This window comes from Oncorhynchus tshawytscha, linkage group LG16 (genome assembly GCF_018296145.1).
Source record: "Oncorhynchus tshawytscha isolate Ot180627B linkage group LG16, Otsh_v2.0, whole genome shotgun sequence".
Lineage (NCBI taxonomy): Eukaryota > Metazoa > Chordata > Actinopteri > Salmoniformes > Salmonidae > Oncorhynchus > Oncorhynchus tshawytscha.
This window is the reverse complement of record NC_056444.1, coordinates 41,858,728-41,880,753: the sequence shown is the minus strand read 5'-3', so window position 1 is coordinate 41,880,753 and position 22,026 is coordinate 41,858,728. Positions and strand designations below refer to the sequence as shown.

General features: G+C 41.7%; 1 protein-coding gene across 3 annotated transcripts in view; it reads left to right on the top strand.

Annotated features, from left to right (window-relative positions):
• Positions 1–22,026, top strand: part of LOC112215683 (CYFIP-related Rac1 interactor B) — a 66,917-nt gene that overhangs the window by 7,854 nt on the left and 37,037 nt on the right. For all 3 annotated transcript variants that reach the window (XM_024374924.2, XM_042299166.1, XM_024374923.2), the window contains exon 2: positions 8,493–8,584. The gene's annotated coding sequence lies outside the window, so the exon portion shown is untranslated. The remainder of the gene's footprint in view (positions 1–8,492; positions 8,585–22,026) is intronic.

The window sequence follows — 22,026 nt, the reverse complement described above, 5'->3', positions numbered from 1 at the left end:
GCAGGTTGAAAAAAAATTATTCTGTGTATTGATTTTAAAAAAGGCATAGATGTTTATGGTTAGGTACATTACTGCAATGATTGTGCTTTTTTCGCAAATGCGCTTTTGTTAAATCATCCCCCGTTTGGCAAAGTTGGCTGTCTTTGTTAGGAAGAAATGGTCTTCACACAGTTCGCAACGAGCCAGGCTGCCCAAACTGCTGCATATACCCTGACTCTGTTGCACAGAACGCAAGAGAAGTGACACAATTTCACTAAAAGAAATTAAAAAGTTAAAAGAAATTCATGTTAGCAGGCAATATTAACTAAATATGCAGGTTTAAAAATGTATACTTGTATTGATTTTAAGAAAGGCATTGATGTTTATGGTTAGGTACACATTGGTGCAACAACAGCACTTTTTTTGCGAATGCGCTTGTTAAATTACCCGTTTGGCGAAGTAGGCTGTGATTCAATGATAAATTAACAGGCACCACATCAATTATATGCAATGCAGAACAAGCTAGATAAACTAGTAATATCGTCAACCATGTGTAGTTAACATAATCACTAGTTAACATCAATTGTTTTTTTTTATAAGATACATTTAATTCTAGCTAGCACCTTACCTTAGCTCCTTGCTGCACTCGTATAACAGGTAGGTAGCCTGCCACGGAGTCTCCTCGTGGAGTGCAATGTAATCGGTGTCCAAAAATGCAGATTACCGATTGTTATGAAAACTTGAAATCGGCCCTAATTAATCGTCCATTCCGATTGATCGGTCGACCTCTAAGACAAACGCATTGAATAACAGAAAGTCCCCCCCCAAAATATGGAGTTTGTTCTGAAATGTCTGTGCTATATCTGAGAAATATACGAAAGATCAGGAAACATATTTCCCCCCCCCCATGTATTTAACTGCTTATTTTTGGCAAGGATAATTTTGCTACTTGATTTTGAATTTTAAGAACCCTTGAAGTATCAAAAGTATTGAAAAATGTTTGTTTGGCCTGTTAGCCCATACAAATGCATTGAATATGTACGCTATGCCAATTGTGCGTTGCCCCACGGACCTCCCGGTCGCGGCCGGCTGCGACAGAGCCTGGGCGCGAACCCAGAGGCTCTGGTGGCACAGCTAGCGCTGCGATGCAGTGCCCTAGACCACTGCGCCACCCGGGAGGCTCAAAACTGACATATTTGTACGGGATTTTTAAATGATTATTATGCTAATTAGATGTCCACGGGGCACGAACATCAACCTTAGGGGATTTTATGTGCCTAATTTTACAGTACACTACAGGCTACTGGTTGCAGTGAAAATACAGTAAACAACAAGTTACTGAATTCTGATTATTTGTGCCAACCATCAGTGGAAGTGTTGTAACAGTTTAAGTGGTTGATGGTTATGTTGTCAAAGGTTGAGCACCTATTTTAACACTGTCAGTTCTGTAATATTTTAAGAGAATGTGACAATTAAGAGCTGCACTGTTAAGAGGTTAATGTGCATTTCACAGTAACTTAGTGGCAGTTAGTTGCCTGGAAGTTGCTGTGAATTTTGCATGCAATTTTAATCACATTTGAGTTGCTTCATGGAACAGCAAAGTTGCTTGAGATGATGTCACTTGCAACTACACATCATTGACCTCTGGGAAGAAAAAAAAACGCTGCAGTATGGCCATTTTAAATAGTAAAAAACATGCCCCCTTATTAGTTCATCTGACATAGTAAGATTGCCTGCCTTTAACCAATGGGGAGGAAGTGTTGCATCCACTCACTTTTAATTATCAGTGACTACCTCAAGAAAAGGATATTTGAATAGAGCCTAAAAATATATATATATAAAAAATAGAGCCTAGTTGTTGAGTGTAGAGGGTTTTTTGCCAGACACATTCTGTCTCTTGTAAATGTTGACTGACAGACACAACGCATAAAAGAACATGCCTTTCTTTCGATGAGCTTTAGTCAATGAACAGCATTCTCACGTAGGTGTTCCTCTTGTCCAGGTGGGAGAGGGCAGTTTAGAGTGCAATAGAGATTGTGTCATCTGTGGATCTGTTGGAGAATTGGAGTGGGTCCAGGGTGTCTGGGATGATGGTGTTGATGTGAGCCATGACCAACCTTTCTAAATTTCAGATGTGCGTGTTACGCGACGAGAGTAATTTAGACAGGTTACCTTGGCATTTTTGGGCACAGGGATTATGTTGGTCTGCTTGAAACATGTTGGTATTAAAAACGGGGTCAGGGAGAGTTTGAAAATGTCAGTGAAGACACTTCACAGGTCAGCACATGCTCTGAGTATGTGTCCTGGTAATCCGTCTGGCCCCGCGGCCTTGTGAATGTTAACCTATTTGCAGGTTTTACTCACATCGGCTATGGAGAGCGAGATCACACAGACGTCCGGACCAGATGGTGCATGGTTCAGTGTTGCTTGCCTCGAAGCGAGAACTGAGTGTATTCATTAGTTTTGCATCGAAACAAGATGTATTGGAAAAGTTCAGCTAGTCTCTCCCCATTTTCATCCTCTTGCGTTAGAGAGAATGTTGGAACATAACTATCTTGTGCTAAGTTAGTAGCACAGTTATTAGCTCAGTTATTTTTAAGTCTTTGTTCCAATAGTTTATATATTTTTTTCTATCTTTCCTATCATATGAACATCTGTTTCTGACTGAAATAGGATTCCCCCAAGATTGCTCTGATATCTAAAAGTGTTCAAATAAAAACTTTGTGAAAATATCTACATTAGTCGGGTCAAAATAGCTTTTTAATTCTGTGCCTGTATTTTTCCGTGTGGACCAATTTATCAGTGAATTCTGAAAAGCTTTCCAAGGATTGTTCCGTAGGGTTGTGTTTAGGGAGTGATATTGGTTCTTGTAGCATAGATTTAATTTGATCCCATATTGTTATAATGTTCATGACATTGTTATTGTTCTTAGCTTTATCCTTTGGAAATAAAGATAAAGATTCTGGGGATGAGCATGCACATCTTCAATATGTACCTGCTGTTGCATTTACCTATATGGAACAATTAAAATCCTTGGGTGACGAGTTGATACCATTCCTAGTCTGGAAGGTTAAAACCCCCATCAGACTTAGGAAGATGTAAAACCTTCCTTTATATTCTGAGTTGTATTTTTCTTTGTAAAGTCTGTTATGACTGAGTATACTTTTTTAAAGGATGTATTTGGTGGGGTGATGGGTATTACTGAAAATACAGTACCAGACCAAAATGTGAAATGCCACAAATGAACTTTTAGCAAGGCACACTTGTTAATTGAAATTCATTCCAGGTGACCACCTCATGGAGCTGGTTGAGAGAATGCCAAGCGTGTGCAAAGCTGTCATCAAGGCAAATGGTAGCTACTTTGAAGAATCTCAAATATAACATATTTTGATTTGTTCAACACTTTTATTTGGTTACTACATGATTTCATATCTGTTTATTTCATAGTTTTGATGTCTTCACTATTATTTGACGATGTAGAAAACAGTAAAAATAAAGAAAAACCCTTGAATGAGTAGGTGTGTCCAAACTTTTGACTGGCGCTGTATATATCAATACTTTGGGAGCAATGCCATTCTGAAGAGATTTATTCTACCTGTAACAAGATTGTTCCATTTAGTTGGATCCGTTTTCATATTGTTGAGTAACAGGATATAGTTATCTTCATACATTTGTTTAGTTGTTTTCACTTATTAAACATCCAAAGTATTTTATATTTTTTTGTGGTCAACTTAATGGTTTGCTGTAGATCATGAATTATAATTTTTCCTATTGCCATTATTTCTTTTTTTTTTCCCCCACATAAATTTTATATCCTGAGATTTTAGAATATTCTGAAAAATATTTTTAGCAAGCATGGTGGATAAATCCTCAAATGGAAACTTAATTATGGGTTGTTACCATGACAACATCTTCCAATTCCTTGTTGCCAGTGAGATGGATGGGGCTTAGAGCTGAGGAAAACTGACTCGCGCTTTTATACAGGGGAATGAAGATATTGAAGATGAAGATATTGAAACTAGAGCCGGTTAAATAAGCCCTAAATAAGACAAAACACAGCTTATTTCAACTAAGGACGGAAACTGAGGCAAATCTATATGCATGGATGTGACAATTCAACAAAATATATGAAAACAAATTGGGCACTGTGGAGAAGAATTGAAGCTCTGAGGCCGCGTCAGTAGTCTCCATTCACATAACAAGCTGGCGTTTGTGTGTGTGTGTGTGAATGCTGCAGGGTTGTATTCACTAGGAACCTAACGGAAGATATTACAGTTAACTAAATTAATTGATTATACCACAGACAAAATTCACAAACGAGCCATGTCTTCAGTAGCGGCGCGTGGGTAAAATGACTGGGGAAGCCAAGCCAGAAAAGAAAGCCATATTACAACCTATGTGTTGTGATAATTGCATTGTTTGCTCGAGAACCTGTTAGTTCATATGCCTTGACACCGTGATGTATAGGCCTTAAGGCCGAGACAATAAGACATAGTGGCATAATTAATTCAACCACACATTTGTTTCATTACAGAACCAAAGAGCAACATCTGTCTGGTGAAGTCCACAAAACATATTACACATTTCTAAGCAAACAGCTGGAGGCAGGGCTTTCTCCTATAGAGCTCCATTTTTATGGAACGGTCTGCCTACCCATGTCAGAGACGCAAACTCGGTCTCAACCTTTAAGTCTTTACTGAAGACTCATCTCTTCAGTGGGTCATATGATTGAGTGTAGTCTGGCCCAGGAGTGTGAAGGTGAACGGAAAGGCTCTGGAGCAACGAACCGCCCTTGCTGTCTCTGCCTGGCCGGTTCCCCTCTTTCCACTGGGATTCTCTGTCTCTAACCCTATTACAGGGGCTGGGTCACTGGCTTACTGGGGCTCTCTCATGCCGTCCCTGGAGGGGGTGCGTCACCTGAGTGGGTTGATTCACTGTTGTGGTCATCCTGTCTGGGTTGGCGCCCCCCTTGGGTTGTGCCGTGGCGGAGATCTTTGTGGGCTATACTCAGCCTTGTCTCAGGATGGTAAGTTGGTGGTTGAAGATATCCCTCTAGTGGTGTGGGGGCTGTGCTTTGGCAAAGTGGGTGGGGTTATATCCTTCCTGTTTGGCCCTGTCCGGGGTGACCTCGGATGGGGCCACAGTGTCTCCTGACCCCTCCTGTCTCAGCCTCCAGTATTTATGCTGCAGTAGTTTATGTGTCGGGGGCTGGGGTCAGTTTGTTATATCTGGAGTACTTCTCCTGTCCTATTCGGTGTCCTGTGTGAATCTAAGTGTGCGTTCTCTAATTCTCTCCTTCTCTCTTTCTTTCTCTCTCTCGGAGGACCTGAGCCCTAGGACCTGAGCTCCAGGACTACCTGACATGATGACTCCTTGCTGTCCCCAGTCCACCTGGCCATGCTGCTGTTCCAGTTTCAACTGACCTGAGCCCTAGGACCATGCCCCAGGACTACCTGACATGATGACTCCTTGCTGTCCCCAGTCCACCTGGCCATGCTGCTGCTCCAGTTTCAACTTCCACCTGACTGTGCTGCTGCTCCAGTTTCAACTGTTCTGCCTTATTATTATTCGACCATGCTGGTCATTTATGAACATCTTGGCCATGTTCTGTTATAATCTCCACCCGGCACAGCCAGAAGAGGACTGGCCACCCCACATAGCCTGGTTCCTCTCTAGGTTTCTTCCTAGGTTTTGGCCTTTCTAGGGAGTTTTTCCTAGCCACCGTGCTTCTACACCTGCATTGCTTGCTGTTTGGGGTTTTAGGCTGGGTTTCTGTACAGCACTTTGAGATATCAGCTGATGTACGAAGGGCTATATAAATAAATTTGATTTGATTTGACATAACAAACTGTTACATGACCTACAGCATGGTCATGTGTCTGACATTTTCGGTCTACTGAACAACTATTTATTTAGAACCAAGGCGAGTTACTGCAAGTCACAAAGAAAACAGGAGCTGCCTCCACTATTCCAGCACCATTTCAACGTCATCTAATTACTTATGCTAAGTCTTATACAGTGACAACTAAAAGATACCAAAAAACGATTTAGTCCAATCAAGGTAAGCTAAATATGATGTGGCTGTCCATGTTACTGATTTCTGTGTGTGTGTGCATGCAAGTAGAAAAATATGTTGACTCACCCTACTAGTAGAGAAACACCAATTGCCACCCTCTTTCATCTTACCAAAACGGTCTATGACTCTGTCATACAATACACACTTTTAGTTTTTATTGTCCTAGGCTACCTGGCTAAAATGTTTGCTCGCTAGCTTAACTTCCTTTCGTGGGCAACGATGCGCCAGGCCAGCTAGTTAACATTAGCATACCACATCTAGCTACATGTTAAACTTCCACCTTCTCAGGCCAGGGGCACGATGTATGAATTAATGGTTGGATAAGAATCACCGTTATAATCATTGGCCAGTATGGAGAATTAAGTAAAACCACAAGTCCAAATCCCGATCACCACCCCATGTCTAATTTTGGAAAGGGACGATTTTAGCTAGCTATCTAGCCACCGGAAGACAATGAGACAACGAGATGTAACAATTCAATTGTTTTTTTTCTGTCAATGACATTTGGCTTTTGTGATAGTTTGGATTTGGCTTCAGACCAGACTTCCCTTCATACTTTTTTGGGGGGGCACCAGGACCATTCACAGCTGAGCTTACTCAGTTTAGCTCAATGCTGATTGGCTATTTTATACATTTTTTTTTATCAAGGGAGGCCAAATGCTCTCTGGCTACCCTTGCATTCAATGCTACAGGTGGCAACGATGCCGTACTCTTTAAAAAAAAAAATATATATATATTATTTTTTCCAGACTGCATCAGATAGATACGCTACATATTCTGAGACAGAGGGGCGCTGTTTCGTTCGCTCGGATGCATTCTCCGGTGAGATACTGTGCATTCAGCCTTTTGCAAATTGAAGGAAATTTATGAAATAAATAGACGTTACATTATTTTGTATGGTTGTTGTTTGGCTTGCCTTTTTGTCATTTTTACTACTCTGACAGAATCGTCTCCTTCTGCTCACAAGTGAATTATTCTTATCCAGCATGATGAGGGAGAGGGAAGCTGCCACTGCTGTTGTTCCTCTAATACGCAACATTACTTTGTGTCTTGTACTTACCATGTTCAAATTTCATACCCAGCCATTTTGAGTCTTGAGACCTCTTAAGACATATAAATGAAGATGTCTCGAGACATGTTTAAGACTTCTCCGGTGAGACCTACAGCCCCTTAGAATGTTGATACACTGTAGGTTTTAAAGAGGGACGTATCACAAACAAATGGTTAAAAGAATGGTAGAAGAAGGGTATTTACGGGGGTAATAAGGTTCCACATTGAAACATAAGGGCGATCTGAGATGGGGTTTGATATCCCATAGCCACCAGAGTAGTACTATGCAGGTATTTTTACCCCAGCCATCTCAAAGCCTAGATATAATTGATGTTGACGGTTGTCTCTACAGCTCAATCTTAGAGCGACTAGCTCGGTTGTTATAGGCGAAAGTCTCAGAGCTAGAAGTCCAATCACATTTATGCATGACCACCGCTAGTCCGTTATGGAAGGCCATTTGTTTGCAGCCTATTTGTATGCAGGCTGGTGTATAGTGGATAGTACAGCGTCCTAATCGTCTCACAGTCTACTGAACCTGCACTCAACCACGTTCTGAAAAGCTGAAAAGGGCCAGAGAACTCAAAGGGGAGTGTGGTTGTGGTTTATTTCAAGTAACCTTTCAAATCCAAAATGGTTAAAAAATGTTTTTATTGCCATGAGGGTTCTCCTTTACCAGTGATTCTTTAAGGGTGACTATGCAAAAAACGTTTGTTGTGACCATAGAACTAGAATTTATATTTCTAGGGTTGTGACAATGAGGATTGTTTCCCCCCCATCTTGTACCTCAAACCATTGGCTGAGTTGATTGCAGTGAACACGAGTCTTGGTTGAACTAACACTAAGGATGTTCTGTCAATTGTAGCCTCACAGGTGGTATGGACCAGGGAGTCTAGTGGAAAATCCGAAGTGCACGCAAAATGAGAGGAAGTGTTGCACAAAAGGAAGTGGTGTGTCTGTAGCCGCTGTGCCTCCCAGTTTCTATCAGACTGCTGCGACGTTGCCCTCAAAAAACCCTGTCTGCAAGAGAATCACGAAGGCCTGCACTTGTGACTAACTAGCCACAGTTGCTGTCCAACAAATTCTCAACCTCTGGTAACATTGTATTCATGTGGCCTCGAGGGTCAAAAGTGTTCGGTAAATCTATGGATCAGTGCGATGCATGATCGATAAACAAGGTCCTAGAGGTTGGAAATGTGTGTTGTGGTCATGTGAATTGCTGGACCTGCTTACATGATGATTGGACTAGAGATAGACCGAGGGGAATAACTAGCTTTGAATATTGTTCAGGTTAAGTTTTGTCGCCAAAAGGTTTTGATTTTGAAGGAACAAGGAAATTAGATGGACTTTATAGTATCTGTTTTGAGACTCAATGAACCTGTGTTTTCAGGACCTGATCTCCGCTGGAGGACTGTGAACTTGGCCACCTGCCAGGCTGGGCCTCCTTCCTCCTGACTGACACCTCCAGAGCTTCTTCTGCAGGTTAGTATCACCACAAAGTTGCCTGTAGATGCTGATCTTGGGTAAGTTTAGGCATTTTCAACACTAATGGTTAATAGGAGGGGGAAGCTGATTCTACTGTAGTTCTGTGCCTAGGGGAAACTTCACCCCGGAGCTATCAACACCTACCGCTGTCATGTCCTGACTCATCTAACCTGAGGTTTCAACTGCAAGACCACGGCAAAAATTACTATCTGCTACAAGGCCTTTCTATCTGATTCTTTATACCTCAAGTGTAAAATAACTTAGTGGAACTTCAGCTCTAAGACAAGCATTGTCTTTTGAACTTTGGTCACTCTTAAGCATTGTTTTTCTCTTCATTTTAAGTTCCTTCAAGTTCCTGTTGGGAATGCTTGTGTTGCACCTTTTCCCCATCAGGGTCACGATGTGTACGCTGTTTGTGTAATGCTGGTACGGAAATGAAGTGCATTGTGGGCCGTGGAATGGGTCTGAGTAATGCGAGTGCCTCAACTTCCTGCTCTATTCTCCAAGGCAGGGTGGCGGTGCTACTTATCTAACTAGGGTCGTCACAGGGTCACCGGCGATTGTCTGACCTCATAGAAGTGAAGCTGACAGCCAAGTGTTTGAACGTGTTCTCGACCACAAACAAGAGCTTAGTCCAGGGGGCTTAGGTCTCAATGTTTTTCTGTCTGATTAATAGCGAGTGTTTGTCTGGGTTTCTGTCTGAACATTTGTGATTAAACTGTTTATTTTTGTTATGCTAGTCTATGTGAAATGACTAACTTGTTGTGCTCTAGTAGTGCTCAGTTGGTGACGTCGCCCGCTCTGAGACAAAGTAGTTGTTGCAGATTTTGTAGTTGTTGCGGCTTTTGTGGAGTGACGGATAACGATGCTTTTGTGGGTGACAGTTGTCAATGTGTTCAAAGCGTCCCTGGTTCAAGCTCAGGTTGGATGGAAGCAACACTTTAACTTGGTTCCTGACCCGTTACACATTCAGGATTTTATATTCAAGGTAAACTGTTCTGATTTGGAGGCTTATGTGTCTGTTGTGTGCGAATCTGGCTGTATCCAGATGGAGGATTTCACTGTTGTTTCCTTGTTTCCTCACCTACACAACAAGCTCTAGCCACATCTAAGCCTAGAATCTTCCACATCTCAGAGACACTGGTACAGTCAGCATTAGAAATGGGTGTCTATGACTGAGTGACAACATCACTCCTGTCTTTATTCATTCCTGCATGTGGCATTTTCCCACCCCTTTTTATATTTTCCCTCTAGTCTCCTTGGAGACCGTTACGATGGCTCAGTGACGGAGCTGTCATTCTTGGGCCTAATCAGAGGTGTCATAGGACGCTGTGACGTCACCTGCCCACCTCACCCACTCACCACAGCTTCCTACCTGTCTGTCTGATAAAGCTGCAGACAATCCATGGCAAGCAGTCTAGGACTTAATAAGCAAATTTAATTTAATATGTTTTGTGTGGTGGGTCATTCTATGACGCCCTTAACCACTAAGAAAAACACTTAAACGTGTCAGATAATGACACGTAGTTTTGTTTTAATTGAAGTGTTTTATTGTTAATAAAACATATCTAAGACATTTTATATTGCAAACCATTTAAAAAAATATATATACAGTATATTGTAGAACACTGTCAGTACCATGAAATTGGCTTGAGTCATGGTTTAATGACATTTTGAGTTTAAAAAAAAAAGAAGTCATAATGAAAGAAAATATGCTAGATATAAACAAATGTATATAGGACATAGCTCAGCTGTCTTTCAATTCCATGTCACTGGTATTACCACACACTTTGAGGTGCAACATCGAAATACTTCCGTGAACAGACCAAACAGACAAGGACGGGGTTTGGTGTTTGAGAAGTCAATGAGAGAAGTGAAAAGTTCTTCCTTAGTTGTTATAGACTGCTCAAAAAATAAAGGGAACACTAAAATAACACATCCTAGATCCGAACGAATGAAATTTTCTTATTAAATACTTTACATAGTTGAATGTGCTGACAACAAAATCACACAATTATCAATGGAAATCAAATTTATCAACCCATGGAGGTCTGGATTTGGAGTCACACTCAAAATTAAAGTGGAAAACCACACTACAGGCTGATCCAACGTTGATGTAATGTCCTTAAAACAAGTCAAAATGAGGCTCAGTAGTGTGTGTGGCCTCCACGTGCCTGTATGACCTGCCTACAACGCCTGGGCATGCTACTGATGAGGTGGCGGATGGTCTCCTGAGGGATCTCCTCCCAGACCTGGACTAAAGCATCCGCCAACTCCTGGACAGTCTGTGGTGCAACGTGGCGTTGGTGGATGGAGCGAGACATGATGTCCCAGATGTGCTCAATTGGATTCATGTCTGGGGAACGGGCGGGCCAGTCCATAGCATCAATGCCTTCCTCTTACAGGAACTGCTGACACACTCCAGCCACATGAAGTCTAGCATTGTCTTGCATTAGGAGGAACCCAGGGCCAACCGCACCAGCATATGGTCTCACAAGGGGTCTGAGGATCTCATCTCGGTACCTAATGGCAGTCAGGCTACCTCAGGCGAGCACATGGAGGGCTGTGCGGCCCCCCCAAAGAATCTGTGAAGAGCACAGGGCGCCAGTGGCGAATTTGCCAATCTTGGTGTTCTCTGGCAAATGCCAAACGTCCTGCACGGTGTTGGGCTGTAAGCACAACCCCCACCTGTGGATGTCGGGCCCTCATACCACCCTCATGGAGTCTGTTTCTGACCGTTTGAGCAGACACAATCACATTTGTGGCCTGCTGGAGGTCATTTTGCAGGGCTCTGGCAGTGCTCCTCCTTGCACAAAGGCAGAGGTAGCAGTCCTGCTGCTGGGTTGTTGCCCTCCTCCACGTCTCCTGATGTACTGGGCTGTCTCCTGGTAGCGCCTCAAAGCTCTGGACACTACGCTGACAGACACTGCAAACCTTCTTGCCACAACTCACATGGATGAGCTGCACTACCTGAGCCACTTGTGTGGGTTGTAGACTCCGTCTCATGCTACCACTAGAGTGAAAGCACCGCCAGCATTCAAAAGTGACCAAAACATCAGCCAGGAAGCATAGGAACTGAAGTGGTCTGTGGTCACCACCTGCAGAACCACTCCTTTATTGGGGGTGTCTTGCTAATTGCCTATAATTTCCACCTGCTTTCTATTCCATTTGCACAACAGCATGTGAAATGTATTGGTCATCAGTGTTGCTTCCTAAGTGGACAGTTTGATTTCACAGAAGAGTGATTGACTTGGAGTTACATTGTGTTGTTTGTGTTCCCTTTATTTTTTTGAGTAGTGTTCTTCAAATCGAAAGTCTAGATTCGAGCCAGTGTCTTAAGTAGTTGAACATGTTATTACTCAAATCTCGTGAAAGTGACAAACTGACATTTATTTTCTTCCAAAACACCTTCATATCAAAAGAGTGCCTTTTGATTTGATGGCCTGCACATGCAGTTCGGCGTGAGGTGACAGACCCGATGACGTATTTCTATGCATGAGCTTAGCTAGTCAACCGTCGCCATGACATCGCCTACAAGTGTGATAAGGGATTTCTATTGGAGAAAAAGTACTGTTGTCATACTTGAGTAAAAGTAAAGATGCCTTTTAATAGAAAATGTAAAGTGAAAGTCAACCAGTAAAATTCTACTTGAGTAAAAGTTTCAAAGTATTTAGTTTTAAATGTGTTTTCTGAAATATTTAAAAAAATGTATCAAAAGTAAAAATAATTTCAAATTCTTTATATTAACCAAACCAGAATGCACAAAGCATTTTTCAGCACAAAGCATGTGTTTAGTGAGTCCGCCAGATCAGAGGCAGTAGGGATGAGCAGGGATTTCTCTAGATAAGTGCATGAATTGGACCATTTGCCTGTCCTGCTAAGCATTCAAAATGTAACAAGTACTTTCGGGTGGCAGGGAAAATGTATAGAGTAAAAAGTACATTATTTTCTTTAGAAATGTGGAGTAAAAATTCTCAAATAAAGTACAGATACCCCAACAAACTACTTAAGTAGTGCTTTAAACTGTTTTACTTAAGTACTTTACACCACTGCCTATCTTCATGCTGTCTTTGGACAAGTCTTGTGTTTGTAACGCAAGATGGAAAAAAGCCTCCCTATCAGAGAGCGCATTTCTTTTGAGATTGCAAAATGTGACCTGTTCATTCAAGACAGGATAAATGTTTCAGGTGATAAAACATGTTTTGTTACTTAACTTTTTTCTCTAACTTTATAGCAAGTCAATCTAGCTTGCACTACAGAGCAGCTAGCTAAAAGCAAAGCTAGGTTGAAGATACAATTAGCGAGCTACCTCCACCTAATAATTATCATCAAAACGTCATTACCATCACAATACAGTTCAACAGGAGGAAACAGTCATACAATATTATCGGCTTAACAGCCAATGTGTATTTGGAATGGGTAATTGTTAAATATCCCATAAAGCTTTCGAAAACTGCATATTTTTCTGTGGTTTGGTAACTTCCTGTTCTTTGACAGACTCTGGCTGGGCTGAAGGAGACAAAGTTTGGAAAATTGTAAGGTATGCGGTGTCCGTCTCACAACGGAGCCTTCAAGGGGGCGCTGTGATTCCAGTCCTTTGTGGATGTCCCCATTTCAAATGCATGACATTCGGCACCACGTTACACCTCAATCAGACCGACAGCGTCATTGCATCAATGCTGGTTAATAAATGCTGCAGTCAAACTTTTTTATTTTGTAGTCCAACATTTTTAGTGGAAAGTTTAACATTCACCTTTTGCTACTATTTCTGTCAAGTCTACACATACAATTTGATGCATACATTGGATAAGTCCAACATATGCACCACACAGAATAAACTGCAACTGCCTCTGCAACTCAATGCTGCAAGGTAAACGCAGCATTCCAATGGAAATGAATGTACTTCTGGTAGACAAAAACGCAATGATGCTGTAGGTCTGATCAAGGCGTAAGAGGTATAGCCTGAGGTAAAGCTTTTTATACAAAAAAAAAAAAAAAACTAGGCAATAGTGCCACCAGGTGGTGATGGAGAATATAAGGTATAACCTACATTTAAAGATCTTGAGCTATGCATTTGAATAGTTTGTACAAATAGGTTTATGAATATTGTTACGAATCCCTTTTGGCCCGACAGTCTAGGGGGGGGATGGTAATGAGACCCGTAACATAACTCATGCAAATTATTATTGTGACAAAGTAAAAGTGTGAATGAAATAACCACGACAACAGAAATCTACCGTCAAACTCCAGGTTTATTTATAAACACACGGTAATGGGGGGGAAGCAGGAAAAGGGGCTGAGCTGGACCCAAGGCAAGAAACAATATACAAACACACCCCTAAGCTAGACTAGCCTACTTTAACAACAGCTAACTAACCAAAAATACAGTGGGTGGTCCGCCCAGTTCTAACTAGTGTATTTAACAAAGTTCACCTACGGGTAGTGTATGCCCATGGGCGACTTGTCTTGGTTTCCCCCTTTTCCCACCAGCAACAAACAAACACCATAACCAAAAACAATACTCACAGGTGATGACAAAGTGCTATGGAGGTGCTCAAACAAAAGCGAGGTTAAGACACAAAGCGAGAGTGAAACACAGAGGCCTACAGACAAGGCATTTACAGAGAGATTGAGCTCTAGAGCAAACAAATGATGGGGTTTTTAAACCATGGGGAAGGAACTGTGATAGGGTAGGAAATAGGAGGAGGTGTGTCTTCTGATTGATGATTGATTGTTGACTGATTGGGGAGTGATGATTTTCACCTGTGAGGGGAGAAGGAGAGAAAAGAAACACACACACAGGATACACACACACACAGGATAACTGTATCCGTAACAAATATGTTTAACATGCTTTATCCCTATCTAGTATTGAAGCTGTGCTTACTTGCTCCATGGTTTAGGCGTATTTTACTTGCTCAGTGTAGTTCAGCAGTCTCTGTCGATTACGGCTCTTTGGCCTTGGAATCTTTTGGAAGCATTGTAGACAACACTACAACATAGCAAATATTTATTCAAAGCTGACTTGTGGATTGTCTTGATGAAGGAGATATATATATTTGTATTTGATGAGAACAGTACCTGAAGGCATTTTCCATGGAAAAAATATAAATAACTTTTTTTTCCTGCAAACATATGGCCCCACATCTCCATACATAGGTAATGGAAGATGATAAAGGCTTTTTTGAAATCAACAACGACTTTGCCTTTTGTTTTGGTTTGTTTGTCAATTAGGGTGTGCGGGGTGAATACATTGTCTGTTGTACAGTGATTTTGGAAAAGACAATTTGACATTTGCTTAGTACATTGTTTTCACTGAGGAAATGTATGAGTCTGCTGTTAATGATAATGCAGAGGATTTTCCCAAGGTTGCTGTTGAAAATATTGGGGAAGATGCTAAAGCTAATGATGATTTTAAAGAGTTTAAGTATAGCCCATTGGAATTTGTTGTCTGTATATTTCATCATTTCATTGAGAATACCATCAACACCACAGGCCTTTTTGGGTTGGATGGTTTTTATTTTGTCCTGTAGTTCATTCAATTTAATTGGAGAATCCAGTGTGTTCTGGTGGTCTTTAATAGTTGATTCTAAGATTTGTATTTGATCATGTATATGTTTTTGCTCTTTGTTATTTGTTAAAGGGCCAAAAAGATTGGAGTAGTGGTTTACCCACACATCTCCATTTTGGATAGATAACTCTTTGTGTTGTTTGTTTAGCGTTTTCCAATTTTCCCAGTGGTTAGAGTCTATGGATTCATCAATTACATTGAGCTGATTTCTGAAGTGCTGTTCTTTCTTTTTCTGTGGTGTATTTCTGTATTCTCTTAGTGATTCACCATAGTGAAGGTGTAGACTCAGGTTTTCTGGGTCTCTATGTTTTTGGTTGGACAGGTTTCTCAATTTCTTAGTTTTTTTGCATTCTTCATCAAACCATTTGTCATTGTTGTTCATTGTCTTCGGTTTTCTGTAAAAAATGTATTTTATTTGATAGGGAAGCTGAGAGGTCAAATATGCTGTTTAGACTTTATACTGCCAAGTTTACACCTTCACTATTACAGTGGAACGTTTTGTCCAGGAAGTTGTCTAAAAGGAATTTGTTGTTGCCTAACAGTTTTTTGGTAGGTTTCCACACTACATTCTACAGCATTTCTTAATATTATTCAGTTCCTTTGGGTTTGCTGCCTCAAGTTTGAGGTTTGCTCTGTTCCAAGTAGAGTGTGATTTTTCTGTGATCTGATTGGGGTGTCAGTGGACTGACTGAACTCTCTAAGAGACTCTGGGTTGAGGTCAGTGATAAAGTAGTCTACAGTACTACTGCCAAAGATGAGCTATAGGTGTACCTACCATAGGAGTCCCCTCGAAGCCTACCATTGACTATGTACATCCCCCTGTGTGCTGAGGGTGTCAGGTTCTTGTCCGGTTCTGGCATTTAGGTCGCCACAGACTAGTACATGTCGCTGGGCCTGGAAATGATTGATTTCCCCCTCCAGGGTGGAGAAGCTGTCTTCATTAAAGTATTGGGATTTTAGTGGGGGGATATCGGTAGCACACAGGATGACATTTTTCTCTGTTAAAATAATTTCCTTTTGAAAATCTAGCCAAATGTAAAATGTTCCTGTTTTGATTAATTTAATGGAGTGAGTTAGGTCTGCTCCATACCAAATTAGCATACCCCCTGAGCCCTTCCCTGTTTCACACCTGGTAGGTGTGTTTCTTGAAGGATGACAATGTCTGTATTTCTGATTTCTTTGGTGAAGTCCAGGTTTCTGCTCTTTAGTCCAGAGGCAGATGATGACTCTCTCTGTCTCTGTTTTCTGTCTCTGTGTCTTTCTGTCTCTGTGTCTCTCTCTGTCTCGGTGTCTCTCTCTGTCTCGGTGTCTCTCTCTGTCTCGGTGTCTCTCTCTGTCTCGGTGTCTCTCTCTGTCTCGGTGTCTCTCTCTGTCTCTGTGTCTCTCTCTGTCTCTGTGCCTTTTTGTCTCTGTGTCTCTCTTTCTGTGTCTCTGTGTCTCTTTCTGTGTCTCTCTGTCTCTGTCTGTCTCTCTCTCTCCCTCTGCATCTCCTCTCTGTCTGTGTCTTTCTCTCTCTCTCTGCATCTCCGTCTCTGTGTCTCTCTGTCTGTGGTCTTTCTCTCTCTCTCTTCATCTCCTATCTGTCTCTCTGTCTGTGTCTTTCTTTCTCTCTGCATCTCTGTGTCTCTGCATCTCCTCTCTGTCTCTGTGTCTTTCTCTCTCTGTCTATCTCTTCTATTGATCTAGCATACGTCTGTCTGTTCTGTAGGACAGGCCATATAAATTACAATATCACTGTTAGTGCCACTGTCCAAATTAATGTTGCATTCTTCTTGTAGCTCAACATGGCACAAGGTGGCGCCCTAATCCAATTATTTGAACACTAGCCCCCCTTAACCCTTGATGCAGTACATGGCAAGATGTCTGCTAATCTGAGGAGTTGCTGCAGTGTTTGAGAGCTGAGGAAATGTCCCCATTTTAGAGGATGGGCTGCAGCATGCATGACAAGATGTCAAACATTCTGTGTGTTCCACGGCTTTGAGACCCAACTCAGTTGGTAGAGCATGGTGCTACTAACACCCGGCTTGTGGGTTCAATTCCTGCTGTGGTCACCCAAACAATAATATATGCATGCACTACTGTAAATTGCTTTGGATAAAAGTGTCAGCTAACTGGCATATAACACATTTTTATATCCAACAGGTAATGCTAATTAATCCAAAGTGGTTTTACTAGAAAGTTAGTCCACATTATGCATGTAAATTCTATGGTAACATTTCAATGTCAGGGTTGGTGCATGTGTTATGATTTTAGAATGTTTTAATTTGAGATATTTATTCATCTGAGTTTGTTGTGGTACCTAAAGGATTTGTAGCTGAAGCTGGCATGTGTAATACCTCTAGCATGGCTCAGAGTTTGGGAGTGGTCGCTCTTCCTCCTCAAGGTCTTCTATGCATTTCTGTTCATCACCTCCAGAGGGCGCTCAATGCATTCTAAATCGAGATACCAGCACGTCTGTACCGATAACCGTCATCTCCCCAAGTCTCAGCAAGCTCCACTGTGCCCCACCCTTAATCTTGTGAGGGTTCAAAAAAGCAAAAAAATAAATAATACTGAATCGATGTTACTTACATGTGCAGTGTACTGTATGTACTTCTCATATAAAATGTCATACACAGTCTCCAAGAGATGCTGATATATAGGCCTATATTCTGTTGACTATAAAGTGTGATACAGTATGCTGTGTTGCGTCCATGACTCAAACACAGTCAAAAGGTTATTTGGGTAATGATGGTTTGGGGCCTGCGACATGTGACCTACGATATGCAGCCTGCGCCCCCCTTCACCGTCACCCACCCCTCACTAACTACCACCCCACAGGGTATGGGGCTGTGGGGAAGTTCTGCTCTCTGCCCCATTACACCCTATGTTATAGCTGTCTGCATGGAGAGGTCATAGAAAGAGAAATTGGTGTGCTCAGCTCAAGTGTTTGTAGTAACAAAAAGTATTTGGGTGCTGGGTTCAAAAGGCATATACTTGAACGAAGGAAAAACCAATGACTCACATCAACACCATCATCCCGGAAACCCTAGACCCTCTCCAATTCGCATACCGCCCCAACAGATCCACAGATGACGCAATCTCAATTGCACTCCACACTGCCCTTTCCCACCTGGACAAAAGGAACAAATATGTGAGAATGCTGTTCAATTGACTACAGCTCAGCGTTCAACACCATAGTGCCCTCAAAGCTCAGCACTATGCTAAGGACCCTGGGACCAAACGCCTCCCTCTGCAACTGGATCCTAGACTTCCTGACAGGCCGCCGCCAGGTAGTAAGGGTAGGTAATAACACATCCGCCACGCTGATGCTCAACACAGGGGCCTCTCAGGGTGCGTGCTCAGTCCCCTCCTGTACTCCCTGTTCACCCACGACTGCGTGGCCAGGCACAACTCCAACACCATCATTAAGTTCGCTGACGACACAACAGTGGTAGGCCTGATCACCAACAACGATGAGACAGCCTATAGGGAGATCAGAGACCTGGCCATGTGGTGCCAGGATAACAACCTCTCCCTCAATGTGAGCAAGACTAAGGAGATGATTGTGGACTACAGGAAAAGGAGGACCGAATAGGCCCCCATTAATATCAACAGGGCTGTAGTGGAGTGTTTACACTGCTGCTACTCACTGTTCATGATCAACTTTACCCCTACCTGCATAGTCACTTTACCCCTACTTAAATGTACAAATTACCTTGACTAACCTGTACCCCCGCACATTGACTCAGTACTTGTACCCCCTGTACATTGCCTCCTTATTGTTATTTTATTGTTTTATTTTATTTAGTAAATATTTTCTTAACTCTATTTCTTGAACTGCATTGTTGGTTAAGAGCTTGTACAGTGCCTTGCGAAAGTATTCGGCCCCCTTGAACTTTGCGACCTTTTGCAACATTTCAGGCTTCAAACATAAAGATATAAAACTGTATTTTTTTGTGAAGAATCAACAACAAGTGGGACACAATCATGAAGTGGAATGACATTTATTGGATATTTCAAACTTTTTTAACAAATCAAAAACTGAAAAATTGGGCGTGCAAAATTATTCAGCCCCTTTAAGTTAATACTTTGTAGCGCCACCTTTTTCTGTGATTACAGCTGTAAGTCGCTTGGGGTATGTCTCTATCAGTTTTGCACATCGAGAGACTGAAATTTTTCCCATTCCTCCTTGCAAAACAGCTCGAGCTCAGTGAGGTTGGATGGAGAGCATTTGTGAACAGCAGTTTTCAGTTCTTTCCACAGATTCTCGATTGGATTCAGGTCTGGACTTTGACTTGGCCATTCTAACACCTGGATATGTTTATTTTTGAACCATTCCATTGTAGATTTTGCTTTATGTTTTGGATCATTGTCTTGTTGGAAGACAAATCTCCGTCCCAGTCTCAGGTCTTTTGCAGACTCCATCAGGTTTTCTTCCAGAATGGTCCTGTATTTGGCTCCATCCATCTTCCCATCAATTTTAACCATCTTCCCTGTCCCTGCTGAAGAAAAGCAGGCCCAAACCATGATGCTGCCACCACCATGTTTGACAGTGGGGATGGTGTGTTCAGGGTGATGGGCTGTGTTGCTTTTTACGCCAAACATAACGTTTTGCATTGTTGCCAAAAAGTTCAATTTTGGTTTCATCTGACCAGAGCACCTTCTTCCACATGTTTGGTGTGTCTCCCAGGTGGCTTGTGGCAAACTTTAAACAACACTTTTTATGGATACCTTTAAGAAATAGCTTTCTTCTTGCCACTCTTCCATAAAGGCCAGATTTGTGCAATATACGACTGATTGTTGTCCTATGGACAGAGTCTCCCACCTCAGCTGTAGATCTCTGCAGTTCATCCAGAGTGATCATGGGCCTCTTGGCTGCATCTCTGATCAGTCTTCTCCTTGTATGAGCTGAAAGTTTAGAGGGACGGCCAGGTCTTGGTAGATTTGCAGTGGTCTGATACTCCTTCCATTTCAATATTATCGCTTGCACAGTGCTCCTTGTCATTTTTAAACTTTGGGAAATCTTTTTGTATCCAAATCCGGCTTTAAACTTCTTCACAACAGTATCTCGGACCTGCCTGGTGTGTTCCTTGTTCTTCATGATGCTCTCTGCGCTTTTAACGGACCTCTGAGACTATCACAGTGCAGGTGCATTTATACGGAGACTTGATTACACACAGGTGGATTGTATTTATCATCATTAGTCATTTAGGTCAACATTGGATCATTCAGAGATCCTCATGAACTTCTGGAGAGAGTTTGCTGTACTGAAAGTAAAGGGGCTGAATTATTTTGCACGCCCAATTTTTCAGTTTTTGATTTGTTAAAAAAGTTTGAAATATCCAATAAATGTCGTTCCACTTCATGATTGTGTCCCACTTGTTGATTCTTCACAAAAAAATACAGTTTTATATCTTTATGTTTGAAGCCTGAAATGTGGCAAAAGGTCGCAAAGTTCAAGGGGGCCGAATACTTTCGCAAGGCACTGTAAGTAAGCATTTCATGTTAAGGTCTACCTACACCTGTTGTATTCGGCGCAGTGACAAATGATATTTGATTTGATTTTGATTTGAAACTCACTGAAAGTGCTAAACAAATACATTAGAAGCAGAGGTCAGAATAAACTGTCACGTTTCAGCAGCAGCCCTTTGTCAGAGTTTGGAGAACAATAGACATTCACCCGTATTTGTAGATGACTCCACATTGCACTACTGCTTTGTTTTTGCACAGTTATTATTTACATATATTATTTACATTCATTATTTCAAATACGTTATTTACATAAATGTTCTATTGTTTTCCATAAGGGCTTCAAAATACAAAGAATTGCGCGACTGTTGTTTTACAGGAAGCAAACTAACAGAAGTTGTTCATTCAGACCTCTTGGGCTCTCTGCAAGGAAGGCATGGATATAATATGCCTCTGTGGCAGCAACTTTTCTCTATCACCTCCTCTCTTATTAAGTGGCAGTACAACAACTAAGCCCCGGAACCTCAGCCTGCACACGTCATGTCCCCATATTAAAGTGTCTGGCTACAGGGGACTTCTCATCACCAGTACTGATGTTGCTCTTGTGAGAAAAAGAAAAAAAACGTGAAGAATATTTCAGTCGCTGCGTGTTTTTTCTTTCTTCGTGCACGGTGAGGTCACCGGGTCTTATCCACAGCACTGCAGTGATCCTCAGGTTGCTCTGTCTTGAGGGACTATAAATGAGTCCCCAAATCCAGAACAAATTCAAGAAAACCGTCTCATATTGCTCAAATAAACAGCAAACCTGGTTTCAAAAAACAGATAAAGCAACACAACGCCTCTCCCCTATTTGACCTAGATAGTTTGTGTGTATGCATTGATTGATATGTAGGCTATGTGTGCCTTTTTTTAAATGTATGTAGTTCTGTCCTTGAGCTGTTCTTGTCTAATGATGTACTGTATTATGTTTCATGTTTTGTGTGGACCCCAGGAAGAGTAGCTGCTGCTTTTGCAACAGCTGATGGAGATCCTAATCAAATACCAAATACTGCCTCAACTACTCAGAGAGAGTTAAAGGGGCAATCTGGGATTTGTACATCCATTTTTTTAATGATCTAGGTATAGCCATTGCTTCTTGAAGAATAGTGTGTGTGTTCCCAACACTTTTTACTATAGTTGTGACAACCAGAAGTCCTCACAACAGTGGTCAACCAAGGGAAATTCAGAGAAGTGAGGCTATTTGACCAGTCCTCACTTCTAAAAATGCAATTGTAGGCTTAGGGGTTAGGTTTTGGGTTAGGTGTACGAGTTAGATTATGGGTTAGGTTTAGGGCTAGGAGTTAAAGTTAGGGCTAAGGTTACGGTAAAAAGTCCTCGCAAGTATTGGAATACAAAGTGGTGTGTGAGTGTGTGTGAG